Source organism: Ambystoma mexicanum, chromosome 2q, assembly GCF_040938575.1.
Source record: "Ambystoma mexicanum isolate Mex_15411 chromosome 2q, UKY_AmexF1_1, whole genome shotgun sequence".
Classification (NCBI taxonomy): domain Eukaryota; kingdom Metazoa; phylum Chordata; class Amphibia; order Caudata; family Ambystomatidae; genus Ambystoma; species Ambystoma mexicanum.
In genome coordinates, this window is record NC_090924.1 from 704,266,555 (window position 1) to 704,286,379 (window position 19,825).

The window sequence follows — 19,825 nt, forward strand, 5'->3', positions numbered from 1 at the left end:
AGCTTTTTGTTTGAACTATTATGGATAAATCATTTTTGATATGAATCAGAAAGACTCATTTTCCTTTCTCTAAGAAGTATGGTATATTATGGATACTTGAACATATTGTCGTGAATCAGATATAAATACGTGCCCATCTTGGGCCCCATATGAGAGCGGTTGTGTGACCCAGTATTATTACTTGGTCTCCAGCGTGTATACAATTATTGGTGTCATACTTATCTGCAAAATTGCATTCTATACACATTTATACAATTCATATGCCACCGTCAAAAAGTTGTGCATGGCTGCATTATGCTGCAGTGGTTGTGGCCAGGGCCTAGACTCTAGGGTGCATGGCCTACAGCCTCGACCCATACACCCAAGAGTCTAGTAGCTGATCACAATTACCACAGCATAATACAAGCATACACCCAACAAACTATACAGTGCCACAACCCACACACATAAGCCAAACACCGAGGCCCTGTCCACTTCTGTACACAGTATTCCAGCACGTACAACCAGTCAGCACACTCTTGAATCCAATATGCCAGCCACCTAAGACCCTGTGTACTTTTCTAGACATACTATTACATCACCCAATGGGCAGACTCTTGGACTTTTGGGTGCATGCACCCAAAACTGTAGAAACTGGCCACAATCACCTCCCAGTGCATAGCCTATCATACACCCAATAAGCTCAGGACAATCCAACAAGGCACCTGCACCACAATGTCCACTTTAGTACACATACTATTACACTACTTACAGCCAGTGGGCAAACTCTTGGGTGCATTGTCTTCTATGCAATCCACATTTAACTGTCAAAATGTTGAGTGCATGGCTATATTATGCTGCGGTGGTGGTTGTGGCCAGGGCTTAGAAGCTTGGGTGCATGGCCGGAGGCCACAGACCCAAGACTAGGCCCTGGCCACCACAGCATAACCAGCACCCCAGCGGCCTAAACATTTTCTTAAAGAAATACACAAAACATACAAAAAAAATACAGTGCACAAAACCCTCATGGAGGGACAATGCATCTTGCAATCGAGCCAATGCAGACAAATCAAACGCTCACTTAAAAAGACAAGAGGGTGGAACATTTTCTTCTGCCAATTTATCTTGAGGGATCCCAGGATTACAGCAGGAGGAATGGGAATGGAGGGATTGCTACCACAGCATGGTGACCAGTGCTTTAGGAGTGGATGACAAGTAAGACTCTTGCCATTCATCAACAAGGGAGGGAAGGAAATGCGAAGTTGTGGCACATCATGCGCTACCCTGGCATCTTTTGCATTGCTTCCCCCACTCCTGCTTTACCACTTTGCCCCACATCTGTGTTTTGGAGCAGGCTGCCCCTGCTTAAAGCCACCTGTACCCTTAGTGAACCCCACAGCCAATGTGTGTGTGGTAGGAAGAGGACCCCCTCCTAACCCTCATCCTTAAATCGGTTTGTATTGTGCTTTGGGGCACGCACATCTGGATGAAATTGCCTGGCCAATTGCCTCCCCTTGCTCCCCCCTCGGGAGTGTGTGTTTTTTGCGGCAGGCAGCTAATGCTAATGCCTATGCCACTTACGCGTCCACCCCGTTATTTATTACTCCAGGAAAATAACTCATTCAAATCGTTTTTTACAGTGCTGTTGTAACGGCTTAATTTACTCATCTATCAGTGGCACATTTCATAGTCTATACAAATAAACGTGATGCAAAAGTGATGCGGCATTAGAGGGTAATGCAAGATTTATTTTCTGAATAAAGGTAACTAGATCAGTTTATGACATTTTTGTACATCGTCACTGGGTGGCCCACATCCTTCATGAAAGAGGTTTTACATCTGAATTGTTCCCTGCATATCCTGTGCTGAACATGACAAATTTAGGGATGATGAACAGCAGCATTACACAGCCACTGACCCTTTCACCTAACCATCCACAACAGATGCTCTAAACAAGGGTAAATGGGCTAACAAAAGATAAACGGGGGGGGGGGGGAAGAGATAAACTAGCAGGTAAAGAGGAGTGGGGTAATGTTGGCAAAAGGTTGGGAGCGTGATGCTCCAACAAGCATGGAACATGAACGAATTGAGGACAACATTAAGAGTAAGCTCAAAAGGCCTGTAGAGGAAATAGAATTTACATTAAGACAGGTTCAATATAGTATATAAGCTATTATATGGAAGCATGCTGACTCGAGAAGTGCTCAAACTACCCCTTATTGAGATTTGTTTTCCAAATATGCTGTTCAATGTCTTCAACTTGCACCAATAGCATAAAATGTGTGATGGGTGAAAGATTATTCCTAAGCAATGGCAATGATAGGAGGATCATGATGCTCCGCTTGACTCAGAATTCCTTTCCCCTGGAACGAAAGCAGGGATAGGCTGGCCTTGATGTAGCATGCCCAATAAACGGGTTGTGTTTGTCAGTTGATGCCAATAAGGTTTCTACCACTTGTCCCCAAAAGGTCCTCCAAAACAAACATCAAATCAGTCCTGAAATGCGTTATTTCCAGCCAGCTTGCTCTGCGCGGACTGCTCCATTCTCCAGTTGGTGTAGGCTAATGTCACCAACGTCTCATCCTGATCAACATCTGGTAGGGCCTCTTGGATAGGCGTCAGTTTAAACCTTATTCTGCAGTGAAACCTCAGAATGGCTAAAGCTTTGGCTACTCCACAGAAATCTTGCAAAAAGCCTCTTGCTGTTTGCCAATGTTTTCCTAGAAGTGCCAGCGATACTTGTTCCAAGTTAGGTTGTGCCCAAAGAGACTATGGTGTGTAATCCAGGGCGTTATATTTTTTTCTCCAAGCTAGATAAGAAAAATGCTTTGGCGTTGCCATTAATTGGTCATCCCATTCCTCCCCATTGATAAAGTAAACCTTTAGCTCTTCATTGGCAGGAAGTAACATTTTCGCAGCGTGTGTCATAATAGAATAGCAGGCCCCGATCTGATGGCAAATGTCTTGAACGCTCGTCTGGTTCTCAGCAAGCAGGCACGGGGTGTTCAAACTTACCCATCCTGGATGACTACATTGATTTAGCCCCTTTAGCACTTTAGGGAATATCGGAAAATCCTCGGGTAAGCAATGAATTACTCACATCCAGGACGCACAGAGCCCCGGGAAGGAGTCTTCAGGCAAGGGTGCGTTAAAAGGGAAGAAGGACTCACTTCTTGCTGCTGCTTCACCTCCAGGCACTTGAAGATGCTCCAGCGGAAAATGTTGTCCCATCGAAGAAGGCAGAAAGTGAGTGCGAACCGACATGGCTTTGCAGCAGCTGCAAACCCACCCATGTTCCGGGCCAAAGAAAGATAAGTTAATTAGGATATGCTGCGGGAACCTGCTTCTCAAAGCGCACAGGCTGCAAAACATGCTTTACCCAGTCGTCAAGGGGTCATGAAGCACCATAAGGGGCCAGAGAATGTGCAGCAACAAGCATAGGCAATGGCAACAGTTTTGGCTTTTGTGTAGCAATGGTAAAGGTATTTGCCAGGCATTGCTATAAATGGCATTGAATGGGCATCAATGGCAGCAGCTTCAAAATGGTGCTCGTAACTCCGTGTTCAGAAAGATTTCTCTTTAGGCAACTTTTCCCTCCATATTCTATGTACCCCCAAACCTTTTGCTTTTGAACCGTTCCTGACTTTTTTTTTACAAGTAAAGGAAGCCTCCAGCGTCACACTCCCATGGCATTTTGATCATTTTGCCATAGGGGAACTGATCAGACCAACAGTACTGGGAAACTAGGTTTCTTTGTCTTTTTAGGTACTATTTGAACAGGGGGGGGGGGGGGGGGAGGGAGAGACCTGGTGGTGGCATGACCACAAACGAATCGTGGTGGGCAAAACCCCCCTGCATAACTACACCAAAGCCATTACTGCTGGGAGCGAGCAGAGCTCCCCCCATTGTCCGCGTCTGAAAAAGGCAGCAGCCCGAGAGGAAACAGTACCGAGAAGAATACCCGAGCAAGTACTGAGCCCTGGAAGATTCCAATACTTCCCCAAAAGTACCTGGGATCACGGGAAAAGCAGAAGGTAGCAGGGAAAGGAACACATGAAGAGTACAACTCGTCCCAGTCAAAGATGAGTCAAGAAGAAAGCAATTGTTTAATTACCAATACAAAAAGGAGTCACGTCAATAACCAGCAACCATGTGAGGGGAATAATGTGCAATAAGAGTGTAACTTGTTCAATTCCCAAAGAGACACAAGGACTGACGTTAATTTAACTGGCAATGTGGCGAGCTAGTAGAGTAAATACCAAATCAACACAAAAGGGTAAGAGACTGGAGACAATACCCTGGGAAGAAAAGAATACGGTCTCTTAAGCCAATAAAGTATGAGACTAGAAGATAAAGCACTAAAGAAAGATTCCAGGAGAGCGTAAACAAGGGGATCACGTCCCACAAAATCTAATCAACAGCGAATTGAGAGACTATACAACAAGAGAGTGCAAAAGTATGTAAAGAATCATTGGCAAAAACATATGCATAAAGAAAGAACATAACCCAGGAGAGTTGTCCAAGAATTAAAAGAGCCCATGAAGGAGATATCCTGTTTTTTTAATTTTTTTTTATTAAGAAGATTATAAAGAGGAAACCGGCGAAACAGACATTTCATCCAGAGACCATTGAAGAAATCCCCAACCCAAGAGAATAAGGATCTTTTCTTGGATGAGACCAAGTTGTTTATCTTGGTGGTAGGGTGAGGTACAGTTGGGTTTGGATAGGTAACTTATTTTAGGACTTCCTGACACGCACTCTTCTTTTAGATAGGTAGGGAAAACCCTTTAGTGAAAGGAAAAGTTAGGCCTGGTCTATAACAATTCATAAAAATAAAAAATAAAAATCACTAAAATGTCATTAAAGTGTCCTGCTCCTCCTTCCGACCCGCCACAGTGCCTAATGACACGCTGGTGGCATCGGATACATATTTACCATTTTTGTATTATTTTTAGAGTGCACATTCCAGTTTACTGCGTATGGCTATTAAACGAGCCTAGTGCCCTAAAATGGCTGTGCCACAAATGTTTTCGCTTGTCCTTTGTCCATATTGTTTGGCCTTCTTAGGTAAGGAAATCCCATATAAAGGTCATGCACTTCACTGACCAGGAAAGCTGCTGCTTTCGAAGACTAGTGATGCCTTTGTGTGTGGCCCATGAAGTAGGTGGGTCTGTGGCATGTTTGAAACCTACAGAGGTCCCAGATTGTACCACAGCTGGCTGTTTGAACGATGCAGATGATTACAATTGGTGGGTTGGACTTGCTTCCAGTCATGATTTAGGATAAGAGGACTCCTCCTGTAGACATTCTTTCAGATAAGCATTGGAGCCAAGTATCATGTGTAGAAGAGCAGCAGACTGAAGATCTGTGGATGATTACCAAAGAGGCCTGGCATTAGTTCCTGCGTTTGGCCTAGTGAAGCCTTGTTGGACTACTTGATCTGCGAAAGGCTCCAAGCGGTGCTTCAACCCTTGGACTGGTGGGACCAACCAGTCCGGTGCATTCTGAAGGATCCCACTGTCTTCAGCTTCGGAAAGCATCCTGGACCATCTAATGGACTGACAAAACTGTGTGCTACCTCAGTAGAATCGTCGCCGTTCAGAGTATATCGCCAGAGCTCGTGCCACAAGATACCTTCCTGCCAGGTTTCAGCTCATCATCAAGGGATCCTACTCTAGAAGGTCTTGAACCACGACTGGAAAGATGCCTGCTGTTGCCCGTGTACGGTACCAGTCACCATCTGAAAGATAGGCATGACATTTTACATACCTTTAACTTGTTGAATACCTTCTGGAAGATTTTCACCAAAGAACTCTTCCTCCATTTTTCCTTTCTCCTAAGAAGTTTTGACACTTTTGGGCATAAGGCCACATACATCATAGGGATTAAGACTTTTAAAGAAAGGGCATAATTCTTTTGAACTGGTTTCATTTTATTGCAAGACTACTTACCTTCTTTTAGTTGTCCAAGTTAATATATGCATTCCTAAATACCTAAAGGTGACTGTATACAGGTTTGATAATGCCGTATTGTGTGATATTACTAGCCATTGGTTGCATTTTCTAGTGCCAGATTCTAGAAATCCATTTCAACACTTGGCACATGATATATGTGCCTGGCAAATGCCTATCTAAGACCTATACACAAGCCAGACAGTTGGGTTTGATAATGCTCGTTTTAAGCACGACTTCAGTGAAGGACACGCATACTGCTTATAATGAAGTGGCTAAAGGCAGACCTGCTTATGGTATTTTTATTACACCAACAGTGCTTTTACGGCACCAATTAAACCAATTAAACCATTACCTCCAAGAAGATTGCTTTAAAAAAAACTGGCAGGCACTTCAAGTGCAAAGTTTGGTTTTAAGGCTTGATAACATTAGCTCAAAGAGGTCCCAGGAGGGTTTGCTTTGGGCGGAGAGAGGCAGGAAGTGGGTGGGAATGGCCATAGGGATTGACATGGTCATAGGCAGTCAATTGGGTGGGTAAATAACCAAACTACAAACATTGTGTCCCTCCTCATACGCCATAGCTCCCTATGCATTCGTTTTGACTTATAGGTGGCGCCAGCATATCACCGTATAGCCAAAACAAAAAAAGGAGAAAAAGAAGGGAAGCACAGAGATATCACCTATGTTTCAACCCATCCAGCACAGAGAGTCTGGTGGAGCAAGGCTGGGAACAGCGCCTGGAGAGACTTGGCCTCAGATGCGCATGTAAGCAATCAAATTGGAGGCAATGTTTGGCAGGCACCAACATGTTCCAGTCTGGTTCCCAGGAGTAAGAACTCCCAAACAAGTATAGAAGAAGGGACATGAATCAGGAGTACAGGACTACCTTCCTGTTCCAGTGAGCGACCAGACCTACTTCACATGGCCCCAACAACGCTTTCAGTTTGGGTGGCTTGCAAAGTGGACTAAGGTCTCAGATACTCTGGTGTATGCCTTGTAGGCAGAACCACATGGGGCATTGGCATGACCTCCAGCACAGTTTTCTCTAGCTCAGTCATAATGTTAATGTTAAAGGACATTTGTACCGCGCACTTCCACCACCAAAGTGGTCCCCTGGCGCTCCGGCGGCTCTGAAAAGGGAAGGGAGGGTTGGTTAGTGGGAAGGAGCTGGAAAAGTGCAAGAGAGCAGTGATGTGCTGTTGGTGGCCTCAGCCCGGTGGGTCCGTTGGCTGGGTCTAGGGTGTTTTGCGGTCGGTAGTCGTGTACTGTTGTGCGAGTCTGTGTGTGTTTTGGTTTTGTTGTTGCCATGTAGTGAAGTTTGTGCGGTTTGCTGTGCTGTAGGTTTGTGGTTGCGTTTGGTTTGGAGTTTGAGAGATGTATGCAGAGGGGGAAATTATTAGTGCAGTTGATTAGTTGGCATCTCTAACCCAACTTCAGGCGGTGGGTTTCTGTTTACTCCCCCAGATGGGTTTCAGTAGCACCTCTATGCATCTGTCATGATATGAGTCCATCCAGCCTTCAAGGTCACTTTTACATTTAGCCCCCCTCCCGCCTGCCTCGCAGCGCTACCCATCTTCCCTTCCCACTCATACAGCCTTTGCACCTGCCTACGACTACGTATCCTGACAATTCCACCGACTGTGGTACCCGGTGGGAACTAAGGGTTTGTTGATTTCGTCTCCGTGGGTGTCGCCCGTGTTACACTCTACCCGGTGAGACTCGTCCGGGTGCCGTGGGAACTTCCCAGTGGGTTCTGGGAGCTGTCCTTGTCTGGTTTAGTCTAGTCACCCTTTTTTATTTTATTTTTTCTGTTTCCTTTTTCAGTTTGAGTCTGTGTTGTTGAATAGCCAGGTTTTCGACATATGTAACATTAAGCCTGTGATGTAGCTGGGGTTGTAGGTTTTGACTCATCCTCTTTCTGAAAAATGGCTTTTCAGTACCCTCAAACTCTAAGTCAATTGGATGCTCCAAGGTCACTATTGGGAGAATATCTGAAGGATCCAAGAGGTTAGGTGGCACAGAGGCATACATTCAGGATTTCCCGCTTAAAGCTTCTTAGAGAATGAGGAAACCACCTGGTTTGTTCAAAAACAATCTCTGGAGCAGAGTGGCGTAGGTGGCTCCTTCAGTGTAGCTGATCCTAAATTGCCACTCCAATGTTGGCAAGCTTGTGAATTTGTAGGCACAGCCAGGCGAATGAGGGCTCCTAAGATGCCATGTAGAGGGTTGCAGTTGACAATACTGTCAGACTAACAACCTGACTGAACAGTGGACTGTATCGCACTGTAGACCAGATTTATTTCAGGCGGCTTCATTGACCTGTACGCTATTACGGAATGTACAAATTGTAAGCTACCAGCCAGAAATAAAAAGTAGCTTTCCAGCTGAATTCTAAACGTACACAGCACACAATTTCTTATTCCCAGAGCCAATCATCACTAGCCAATAGACTAGTGGTGAGTGCAAGTGTTGAGCCCTGCTGTAGATTACCCATCAAGAAGGCCTTAGATTTTGATGGCTTGCTTATTGACTGTGCCAGTGATTGCTTATTCCGAACCGCATTGAAGGTTTTATGAGCCACCTTGAGGAGTCTTGCCCGTGCATGAGGAGACAGACTGCAGTAGATTATTTTGGCTTCAGAGAAGACTGATCAGTTGCTCTGAGCCTAGATCAGGTGTCCGCCCTTCAACCATTCCTCCCTGGGAGCTTCATGAGGTCATGACCTCTTAAATTGTGCCATTTTAAAGGACCTACCTGGTCTAGCAGCGAAGGAGCTACTCAGAGGCAGAGTGAGAGTTGGTGTCACTGTCTAGCCAGACACCCGTATCGGTCTCTTAAAGCCTTATTTAAAAAAGGCTTCCAGATATTGCAAGACTTCATGTTCTGAACAGGGCAGTACAGGCCACCGCTATGCCTGTTATTCACAAGCATTCTCTGGTAAGTGTAAGAGCTTTTGAAGACTCTCAGCCATGGATAGAAATTTGAAAAGGTACACTCTTCACATGAGCTCCAAACATGTGGGGTCCAGTAGATCAAAACCTCTTAAATATGAAAATTTGTTTCTTTAAGGTCGCCAGAAAAGTATTTATAGAAGTGGCGTCAGTAGGATTTACCACAAAAAAGACCTGCAAAGAGGTCTCGTAACACTTCAACATGTGGTAAAGAATCAGGAAATGGCCTTCAGGGGCAAGTGGGGAAAGAGGAGAGTGACTGTTGCCTCAGTAATTGTGAAACAAAAACTTGAAATGAAGCCAAGCCTACACAGCAGTGTACTAGCCACATTTACCCGAAATATAGACAGAAAAGGGAGTACAAATTCTCCCACCCAAAAAGGAGAAACAGTCAAATGGGTGCCTACCCCCTTGCTTTCACCCACAACTGTAAATATAAGTTTGGATCAGTGGCACCTGATTAAATCATCACATTGATTCTTGGGCAACTGATAATATAGGCACTCAGTTCCTCATCCTGATCCTTCCTTAATGGAACAAGGATATGAAGAAGGAAAACCAGGGAGGTCTTTGAATTTCTTTACTACTAGAGTTAAATATGGAATAACAGGTCTATAGAATAGGTGTATAATATATTTATAGGCAATTTTTGTTTACTTTTTTTTTTTTAAAGGTGGAGGGTCTGTCTGCTTATAAACCGGAAGAGGACTCACAATGAAGCTTTTTTTAAATGTATTTTGACATTGGTTTATACAAGTTACCTTACACAGAACAGTTAATATAAACAAGTAAAAAAAAAACGATTTAAATTCAGAATTTTTCCAACTATTACATTTGCAAGGTAATTCAATTTTTGTTAAACATGCATATACACGAGTCCCTATTGCAAACCTACTTAAAAAAAGGGTTAAATGAAAAGTGCTAATAGTGCAAAAACTGGTAAAAGTGCTTACAATTAAATAGAAAATAAAACACGTATAAAAGAGGCATTGATGAAATATTCATAAAAGAAAGTCAGGTTACCATCTAACTGCAGTGAGATTCATTCTATATAAATATTTTAGAACTGCAATCTTTTAACGGGATGTTGGTCCCACTAGATCGACATAGCCAAAAACAATTTCCCAAAAGCCAATCCTCAGAATTAGCAAAGGTATCAAACAATGTAATTAGTAAATTATGTAGAACTGGGCAGTCAGATGCTTTAGAAATTGGATGATGTTCTAATATAGGTGATTTAAAACGCAGGAACAGAATTTCTCCTATACGGATCTCCAATAAGCGTTAGGTAATGTACTTTGATAGCACGGGAACGTTCTCAAAAGTTTGTCTAATTTGGGTAGAGGACTATACATTTTGTAGTGTGTGTTTTTTTAAATTGTATAACAGTCTTTTCTTCACACACATGGGATTGCAGATTCGTGTTTCAGCAGATTCATGAATACTTTGTAAAATAGCTTCATAATAGCCTATTCACAAATCCATAAATAGCACCATCTTTCCATTGTAGAATATTACTGAAGTTACAAAACAGCGAGTTATGAGGGGGGATAAGAAATTAGCCTCTGTACGAGGGACCTCGGGCCCAGGTCCGGTAACCACCTTATTAACGCAGGCCTCAAACATTCGTTCAGTAACACCCGGTCTTTGGTCTTATTTTTGAGGGAAGCCGATAAAGAGGACTCAGGAGCGAGCTGCGGTACCCCACGACTCAGTAGAACTGGGTCTACAAGCACCCCCACAGGAGGGGCCTCGGAGCGTGCTCCAGTATCCACAGGTCCCTTACGGAGACCCTCGGAGAAAACTCTGGTACAATTATTAGGCCCAACGTGCACCTCAGGGCAATCCCCGGTGACAGAGCGATCAACGCCCCTCCCGGCCCAGGAGGAACCCGCAAAGGTATCCCCCGGCCGGGGTGCTCTGAAAAGTAAAGAACTTACCGGGCGTTGTTTCTTTTCGTTGATGAACGCCTGAAAATGCGAAGGAGGAGTTCGCCGGAGCACCTCCTCCCACCGCTCCAAATGACGTTGAAGTGCCCGGACCGAAAGGGAGTCGCAGTAAAAACAAGAGTCCCAACTGTGATCTGGACCCAAACAATCTAAACAAAGAGGATGGGGATCCGCCCTCGCGAATCGACGGTGACATGATGAACCATCTGGAAAGTCTACTTAGAACGTCACAGAGACTAGTACACGATCGCTACAGAGAGCCATAGTGGAAAAAGGGAAGAAAATCTTCCGCGGATGCCAGTGCGTCCAGTCCCGTACAAGATGAGAAAAGGACTGATGGGCGATGCACGGGGCGGAGCCAAGGTGGGCGGGGTTACAGCCGCGTGCCGTGCCCCACGCAAGAAAGTGAGGAAGGACACATTTTTGAAAAAAATATTTGGATGCTTTTTACAAAGTGCTCCGGTCCCATCCCACAGGACGGAGAGATGTCCCATAAGTATGGAGGAAAGGGGACGGGACGTAGGAGTATGAAGCAACACATTTCGAATTCTTTACTCTGATGGAAAGGCCAACCCCTCTTGGGTATTTAGGCCAGCGCCTAGGAACTGTTTTGAGGTGCTTGGCACCAGGCTTGACTTTCTCGTTGATTGAGAAGCCCAATTGGAGGAGGAGGTTGATTGTTCTTTGGATGTTTATTCTGCAAATTAGGGTGAGGGGGCTCCCCTGTGATGAGCAAGTCGTCCAGGTGGGTACACTGGGATTGCCTCCCTGCGTAGATGCACCGCCAGTACCTTGGTGAATACCCTTGGAGCCGAGGCTATTTCCGAAGGGCAGCACCTTGAATTGGTAGCGCTGGTTGTGTATCTTGAAACGCAAGAATCTAATGTGCGCTGGGAACATTGAAATATGAAAATAGGCATCTTTCATATCCAATGTTGCCATGTAATCTCTTTTTTTAGTAGAGGGATTACCTCTTGTAATCTAGTCATGCAGAATTTTTGTGGCTTGACTTACTTGTTTGCAGGGCGCAAATCTAATACTGGACGCATTGTCAGATTATTTTTGGCACAAGGAAGTAGGTTGAAGACAAAATTACCCCCATTTACCTGGCTGACCGGGACGATTTCTATGGCATCCATTGCTAGCAGAACAGCGATCTCCTGATGTTCCAGCGAGTGTACTCGCTGTCGCAGAGGATGGTCGTGGGGGCGCCCAACAACTATGCAGTATTCTCCGGACACTGGACAGCACCCATCTGTCCGAAGTGATTCCCCTCCCATGCGTGGGTGAAGGTGGAAAAGTGCCCCACCCCCCCCCCCAACTGGGGATGCATGGGAGGGGACCTGAAGCGGAACATCACTGCTTGTTGGGTGGCGTACCACCTCTGGCGGGGCTGCCTCTACCCCTAGTGCGACCCCTGCGCTGCCCTCTGGGGTAGCCCTGTGAGGATTGGGAGTTACCCCATGAGGTTCCCTGGTTCTGGTTATAATTTGAACCCCTTTGGGAACTTTGGCCCCAAAAGCGGCGAATATTGTTACCCCTTTGTCCAGAGGGTTTATTGATAAGTTGGCCAAGAGATTTAAGGGTCTCGTACGCATTCTTTGCTGTCTGTAAAGCTTCCTCCACTGTCTTGCAGAATAGTACAATCGGCTCCACAGGCATATCAATTAGGGTTGCTTGGGTTTCGGGTTTGAACCTTGACTGCCTAAGCCAAGCGTGCCGCTTGATGATAGTCCCCTCGGCGATTAACCTCCCAGCATTGTCCATTGCATCAAAATTAGTTTTTAACATGCAGCCTGATACAGACCTTCCTTCTGCTGCCAGCCGAGCCAACTGGCTCTTTAAGGTTTCGTGTGCGGAGGAAACCAAAGCGGACACTTCCTCCCACTGATGGCAATTGTAGCTTGCCAAAAGGGTGGCACTGTTGGCAATTTGTGCCCGATGGGCTGAAGTGGAGGCAACCTTTCTCCCCAGACTATATAGACATTTACTATCAGCAGGCGCTTCTGAGGACGCAAGCGACATGCCTGCCCTTTTTCTGGTGGTTATTACGACCAGGGAATCTGGCTTTAATTGGCCGCTAATGTACAGAATTGGAGGGTGCGGCACAGAACAATTTCTGGACCCGCGGATTAACCGCTCGAGCGAGATTTGGGGTTTGCAGGGAGGGATCAATTCTACGCTGGATTGATTTTAACAAAGGGATAGCCTGAGTAATGGCTTTGTCTCCTAGGATTTCTTCAGTGAAATCCCTGTCTTCTTGAACACCTTGTGTGCTGATATGAGTGGGCAGCTGCCTTAGCCAGTACCTCATTGAGGAGGGGTTGGTTGTCTACAGGCGAGTCATGCACCAGGGGGTGGGGGGGTCTTTAGCAACCAGGGAGTCAATGTTGTAGGCTTCAGCCTCCTCCTCCTGGTCCTCATCATCCCCATAATAAGGGGCACCCACCTGGTCATCAACAAATTGAGGTTCTGTTTCATCACACTATGAATCAGGGTGGTATGGTTCCACCAAAGGGGTCTGTGACCAAGCCCTGAAATGGGGCATCAGAGCAGAGTTTCTTAGCAGGGGGTTGAGAGGAATCAGGAGTTACCTTGGACCCAGAATGGGCAGAGGTAGGAGGAGGGGTGCTGGAGCAACTACGAAATTAGTTTGGGTCTTTTTCATAAAAGTTAGCCATGAACGTTAGGCTTTTCATGACCGTCAATGTCTGCTGAGCTCCATTTTTTGGAGCTAGGAATAATAGCAGGTTCTGGTTCCTCATCAGTGCCCATATCCTCAAAAGTGGGAGGAAAGAGTCTTGTTTTTGGGGTAGGTTCAGAAACTTTAGCCTTCCCAGTCTCCTTTGGGGCCTTCCATTTCTCCCTATGAACATGGGGACCTGAAGAGGTCTTCTTGTGTTGTTTATCCCCTCCCCCATGGCTAGAGGAATGTTTTCCTGATTTTTTATGGCGGGATTCGAAGGAGGACGTGTAGTCTCGGGAGTGTGGTCAGACGCGACGCGTCTAGCCTCTTCAGAATGCCGAGGGGTTTCGTCAACCAACGATCGTGCCTCGGGGGCCGTTGATCGGGCGACACCTTTATCAACCGAAGACTGTTGGGTTTTGTCGTGAGGCGAACGCGAGCGGGAACGCCCAGGGGACAAAGATTCATTGGACCGCTCTCGTGATGTCATCCGGTGCCGATCACGGCCGGGGCTGATGTGCTTAGTGGTGGTAGGATGTGAAGTGCTCATGTCACCGGGTGTTGTCCCCACAACTTGGCTGCCAGCTAGTCCTTCGGGGTTGGGGGGCGTGTGAACGGGTGTCCGAAGTCACCCCTTTGCCCTCGCCGTCCGATTCAGCGGCACTGCTGCCATCGCTGAATGTCCCTTCTATGTCCATGGCCTCTAGTTGCCTGGCGTAGTGGGCCCAGCGCTTAGTCGAGCGGTCGTTAAGAGTCTTCGTCTTGAAGAGCTTGCAAGCTCGACAGGTAGCCTCGGGATGGTCTCATGGGAGACACAGATTACACGTAAGGTGCTTTTCCACCCAGGGAAACTTCCTATTACATTCAGGGCAGAATTTGAATGGAGTACTCAAAATATGGTACAAAATGGAGGCGGGCGAGTATATGTATGAAGGGGGGGAATAGAGAGCTTATATGACCACCCCTCACTCTCCCTACTGTATAGGTGCGAGGCCAGAGGCCTTCCAAGGCACGTAGTCCGTCCCCGACAGTCCTCGATGGCTGACTTCTTCGATCTTCACCAGCGTCGGTCTTCGGCGTACGGTGGAGGGGAAAGGAAAAGTATTAACGATAATTATTAACTATAAACAGCCCAGCGCCGAAGAAACTCCGCAACATCCGTCCGACTACTATGGCGGAAATAAATCAATCCGAGGGTCGCACTAGGGATAGTATTACTGGCACGCCCTGTTCGACGTCCCTTTTCGAGTTTGGAAAAACAAACTAATACTCTGCAGCTTCCCACTAGATGTCGAGCTCCTGCACCACTGGGACGCGGTGTAGTAAATCCACGCTCCCAATAGATTTAATACATCTGCCACATGAAAAGGCATGATGGACTAAAATGTATAGGACCAAAATTTGAAATCACCAAGCAGTTTTCCAGTTAATGACACAAAAAGAAGTGAACAAATCATCAGTGGAAGAGCGCAAAGTCAGGGGCAAATGTCAACACATTATTCCTCCATAGTTGGACTGCTATGCCCAGGATATATAAGATATAAACCACAATTTGGCATTAGTGGTGAATTAGGAAAGTGTTGATAAATGTTTTTATTCATCAACTAGGCAATGGCAACACACATCTGGTGAATGGTAAAATCAAAATCATGTAGTCTGAATGGAAAGAAAAGTTACAAAAGGAGCAAATTCAACTGCAGGGTGACTAAGACTGGCTGTACAGGATCTCGGAGGCTGTCCTGGTAAGTGGGACAGACTAGCCTACTGATAAACCACCTTCGTTTCCACATAGCTAGAGAGATATTCAGATTCTGCAGGACACCGTGCAAAACGACTGGTACACACAGCATATTAGCAGTCTGAAAATCAGAGTCAAGTTAAAGGCACAACACATTCACTGGGCGTTTAACCACAACTGCAACTGCCCCCTCATTTTTATCTGCGAATGTGCAAAAGTATACAGGGCCCAACCTCTGTACTCTTTTAATCATTTCTGCTAGTTGTACCATTCAATTTAAAAGGCTACTTTTCACAGATTCAAAGATGTCCAAGCCAAAATGTAAAGATCAGATTTGGCACAGATGGAGCCAGCTGCTCTAATGGTTCCATCAGTTCCACAGGTGCAAAGACCAAAAGCCCTCTTGGCACAAACCATGCACTCTGCAAGACCTTTGAACTACAACCTCAAAGGAGGGTGGTGAAGGGACTGGTTTAAGGTGTTAGAAGTCTCTAACGAGATGGTGACAGACGAGTCATTTTTAAGCACTTTTGTTTTAGGAAGAGAAAACCACTAGGGCCCAGTGGCATCACTAAAGAGTAAAATAACAGCAAATTACTGTTCCAAGTACCTCAGGTGAGATCCATTCATGGCCTTTAGTGGAAAGCCTTTAATGGTATGCTTTCATAGCTCTTGATTGGAGCTCTCACGCGAGTCAACGTTATGCAAATCATGGTCCTAGTTTCAGGCACTCCATGAAGCTTGTAACATGGCAGTACGAGTCAGGAAGCAGATTGAACACCCTTCGTCAGGAAAAAAGTACTATGGAAAGACTGAAACACTACCCCTGGAGAACATGTAGCTAGGCAACAAATACAAGGCAGTCCTCCGACTTATGCAGGTAGAAAGGAAGCCAGAAGTCATTAAGGAGCTTGATTTAAACTCAGGATTAAATGTGTGGCTGGACTGATAAGTTGTCGTTTATGTTGATCAAAACTATGCTCTGAATGTTCAACCGGCAGGTTCCATACACACCAGAAATCTCTAGGATAACTCCTTAGAAATACTTATTAGCACCCTGGGCGGGGGAGCTCTCCCTGCCGCCATCTCCTCCCCCTCCACCTCCACCTCCACCTCCTCCCTACTGACCTTATTTCAGCAGCAGTGAGTGCCACTGCCGCATCCACTTCTCTTGGCCTCCCACAGGCTGCCATGGAAAGGGAAGAGGGGCCCCACCTTCCCTGTACATGGTGGCCATCTTGGAAAAGGTTTTTCTTTCCTACAGCGTGACGTCACGAGCGTCCTGCTGTAGGAGGGGGTGGAAAATCCTTTTAGCACACCGGGTTACCGCTTTAGCAGCTGGAACGGGGCATGAACGCCACTTGCATTACTAGAAAATGTATTCTTGATCTGAACTGTGCTGAACGCTAAGTGTACCCGTATACCAATTGTATTAGCCTAGACCCCTACCACTACCAGGCAGTATTCTTCTACGTTGTCGCACCTCACATGACAACACAGCAGCTATACAGTATACCTTCCCTACCAACCTAACACTATCACCCCCATCATGACAGACATTCAACCTCCCAAATCCACTGACATTCCCCCCACCTCCTTCCCATCATCATTTGTGTCTAAACCTACTTTTCCATCGGCCCCACATCGCATGTCCTCCTGGCACCCTCATAACTCCTCAGTTTCCAGGCCTAACCAGCCTCACCAGAACCACCCTTCTCCACACACGCCTGAGATCCATAAGCACCAGAAACAAACTCATAGGTCTGCGCTCACGTTATGGCTCTGCCACCACAGGTCCCATGTTCAACCCAACAAGCTCACACCACAATGTGACAAAGACACCAACTGGATCTACTAAAAACTCTACACCCGCCCGCATGAAACTCTAAAAAATACCCTCTTACAGAAAGACAAAGGCAACAATAATTCCAATCCTGCGCCCTCTCCATTACAGTTTGCACTGATTAATGCCAGATCCCTCTCAGCACATGCCACGAATACACGACCTCATCAGCAACCTGGACCTTGACGCCTTAGCCATCACAGAAACCTGGCTCCAAGAAGCATCAGGGCCAGCCTCGCTCTAGCCATCCCATCAGGGCACACCATCTTCCATCAAGATGGACCCACTGCTAAAGGTGGGGGAGTAGCCCTCATAATAAAGAGACCCTAGCAACAAGACAAACCATCTCACACCTCTGAAAACATCGACTCTCTAGCAGTCAAGATCACGATCTCTCCCAAAACCACCATTGCTATTCACCTAGCCTATCACCCACCAGGACCTATAGCAGACTTCCATGACAACCTTGCTCATCTCCTTGGAGAAAATCTGAAAGCCACCTCCAAATCCATTCTTTTGGGGGATTTCAACTTCGGCTTCAATGACCAGAAAGATAAACCCTCCAAGGCTTTAGCCAAAGCACTACTGGAACTTATTTTCCACCAAAAAATCTCCAACCCCACCCACTGTAAAGGGCTCTCCCTAGACTGGGTAGTAGACCATAACTGCAGTGTAGATATCAGTTCAAAAACTCCCACACCTTGGACTGACCACCACCTTATCCATTTTTCCATCCCAATCACCTCCAACATAACGAAAGCTCTCAGCCCTATCCCACCGGCGTTAGCTAGAAGTGCACAGAACCTCACCAAAGAAGGGATAATGCCACAAACATTCCTGCGCTCAGGCATTCTACATCAGACCCTTCTGTGTTAGCTGATATCTACAATAGCACGCTCAAAACAGCCATTGACACCATTGCTCCTCTAGAGAACAAAAAAGCTAATAAAATAAAACACCAACTCCTGGTTTTCACCCTAACTTAAGGAATTACATGGCCAAAAGCGCAGCACCTGAGTAAATGGCAAGGATCCCCACAGGACTCCACGCTATCCGCCTACAAAACTTTAGTCCATCAATACAAAAAGGCTATAATCCTAGCCAAATCCAAATCATGCAATGACAGGATCACCAAGGCTACCTCGGAATCCTAAGAACTCTTCGCCATCTTTGTACCAACGTGCAAACAGCCCAGATTAATAAAATCTAACTCCTGCAAAAAAAGATCACCGAGCATCATAAGAACCTCTCCAAGCACATCACAAAAGTGTCTCAACTCTGCTAGCAAGGATATTAAAGATAAAACCCTCTTCACGTTTAGGGATGCAACGGAATCTGAAATACTGGATATCATGCAGAAAATCAGACCCTCCAATTGCAAAGGCGATGCCTGCCCTGCTAAACTGGTCAAAGAATGTGCCGAAAACATTAGCTCCATTCCTCAAAACATTAATTAATGCGTCTTTCAAATCCAGCAGTCCCTGCTAGCCTAAAAGACGTCTGGGTTCGACTACTTCTGAAAAAACAGTCACTAGAACCTCAGATAGCTAACAGCTACAGACCAATCACAACCGTCCCCCCTTTTCTACTTAAAATCTTGGATAAAGTTGCCTATTCCCAAAATCAAGCAATTCCTGGAAGCAAACCTCATCCTAGGTAAGAGGAAATATGGATTCCACCCAGGCCATGGGACAGAATCTGCCTTACTTGATCTTAAAATACATCTCAGACATTATCGATAAAGGCAAGCCAGCACTTCTACTGCTAGATTTCTCAGCGGCCTTTGATCTCGTTAACCACGACACCCTCTGTGGGCAACTAAAAAAAATTGTGCCTACTTCTCCACCGAAGCCATAGTCTGGATCTCGTCCTTCCTCAAAGGGAGACTTATGAGGGTCTTCACGGACACTGCTTGTGCAGCACCAGCCACCATACACTGGAGTCCTGGAGGGCTCTTGCACAGCACCCACATTATACAAATCTTCACCCTGCCACTCTTCAATGACCTGGAAGATTGCGGCATAGAAGTCTTACTCACCCTGATCGGCTCTTACGAACAAGACGCTGCTGCCCGTACCAGTGTTTACACAGCCATCCAGACATGGATGGCAGCCAATGGCCTTTGCCTCAATGGTGATAAAACAGATCCTCCTGGTAGGCACCAAAGAGACGCTCAATACATTCTCCCATTAGTATAGCACCTTCAACATTGATAACACACCCATCACGGTTTCACCTGCGATCAAAACACTAGGGGTTTTCCTGGACTCTTCCTCGACGGTGACCAACAGGTCAGTGTTATTGCCTCCTCAGCTGCACTCACCACAAACATTAGCAACGCTGTCAAAACCTTTATCAACCAAAAATTTCCTTGCAATTGCCAGGGCCACAGTCGGCGCCAAACTCTACTACTGTAATGCCCTATTCCTATCTGGGCACCTCAACCAAAAACCTTAACAAGTCACAAGTCACATAAAACACCCTCAGGGCAGTACTCTGCATCCCCAAAAGGGAACACACCTCTCGCAGTAGAGAAGAGACACGCACTGGCTGCCAATCAAAGAGCACATTCTGTTTAAAACACTGGCCATCACGCACAAGTGCCCTTCATGCAAGGCCCCCCATATTGCTCAGAAAAGATCACCCCCATCACATCCTCCAGACCTACTAGAACGCACCTCTCTAACCAGATCTACATCCTTTTGTTCAAAAGAACCAAAGCAGGGGG

The 19,825-nt window shown here is 46.1% G+C and overlaps 1 protein-coding gene across 7 annotated transcripts in view; it reads right to left on the minus strand.

The window, feature by feature from the left end:
* KMT2C (lysine methyltransferase 2C) overlaps window positions 1-19,825 on the minus strand; it is a 2,745,351-nt gene that overhangs the window by 2,644,791 nt on the left and 80,735 nt on the right. The window lies entirely within an intron of this gene.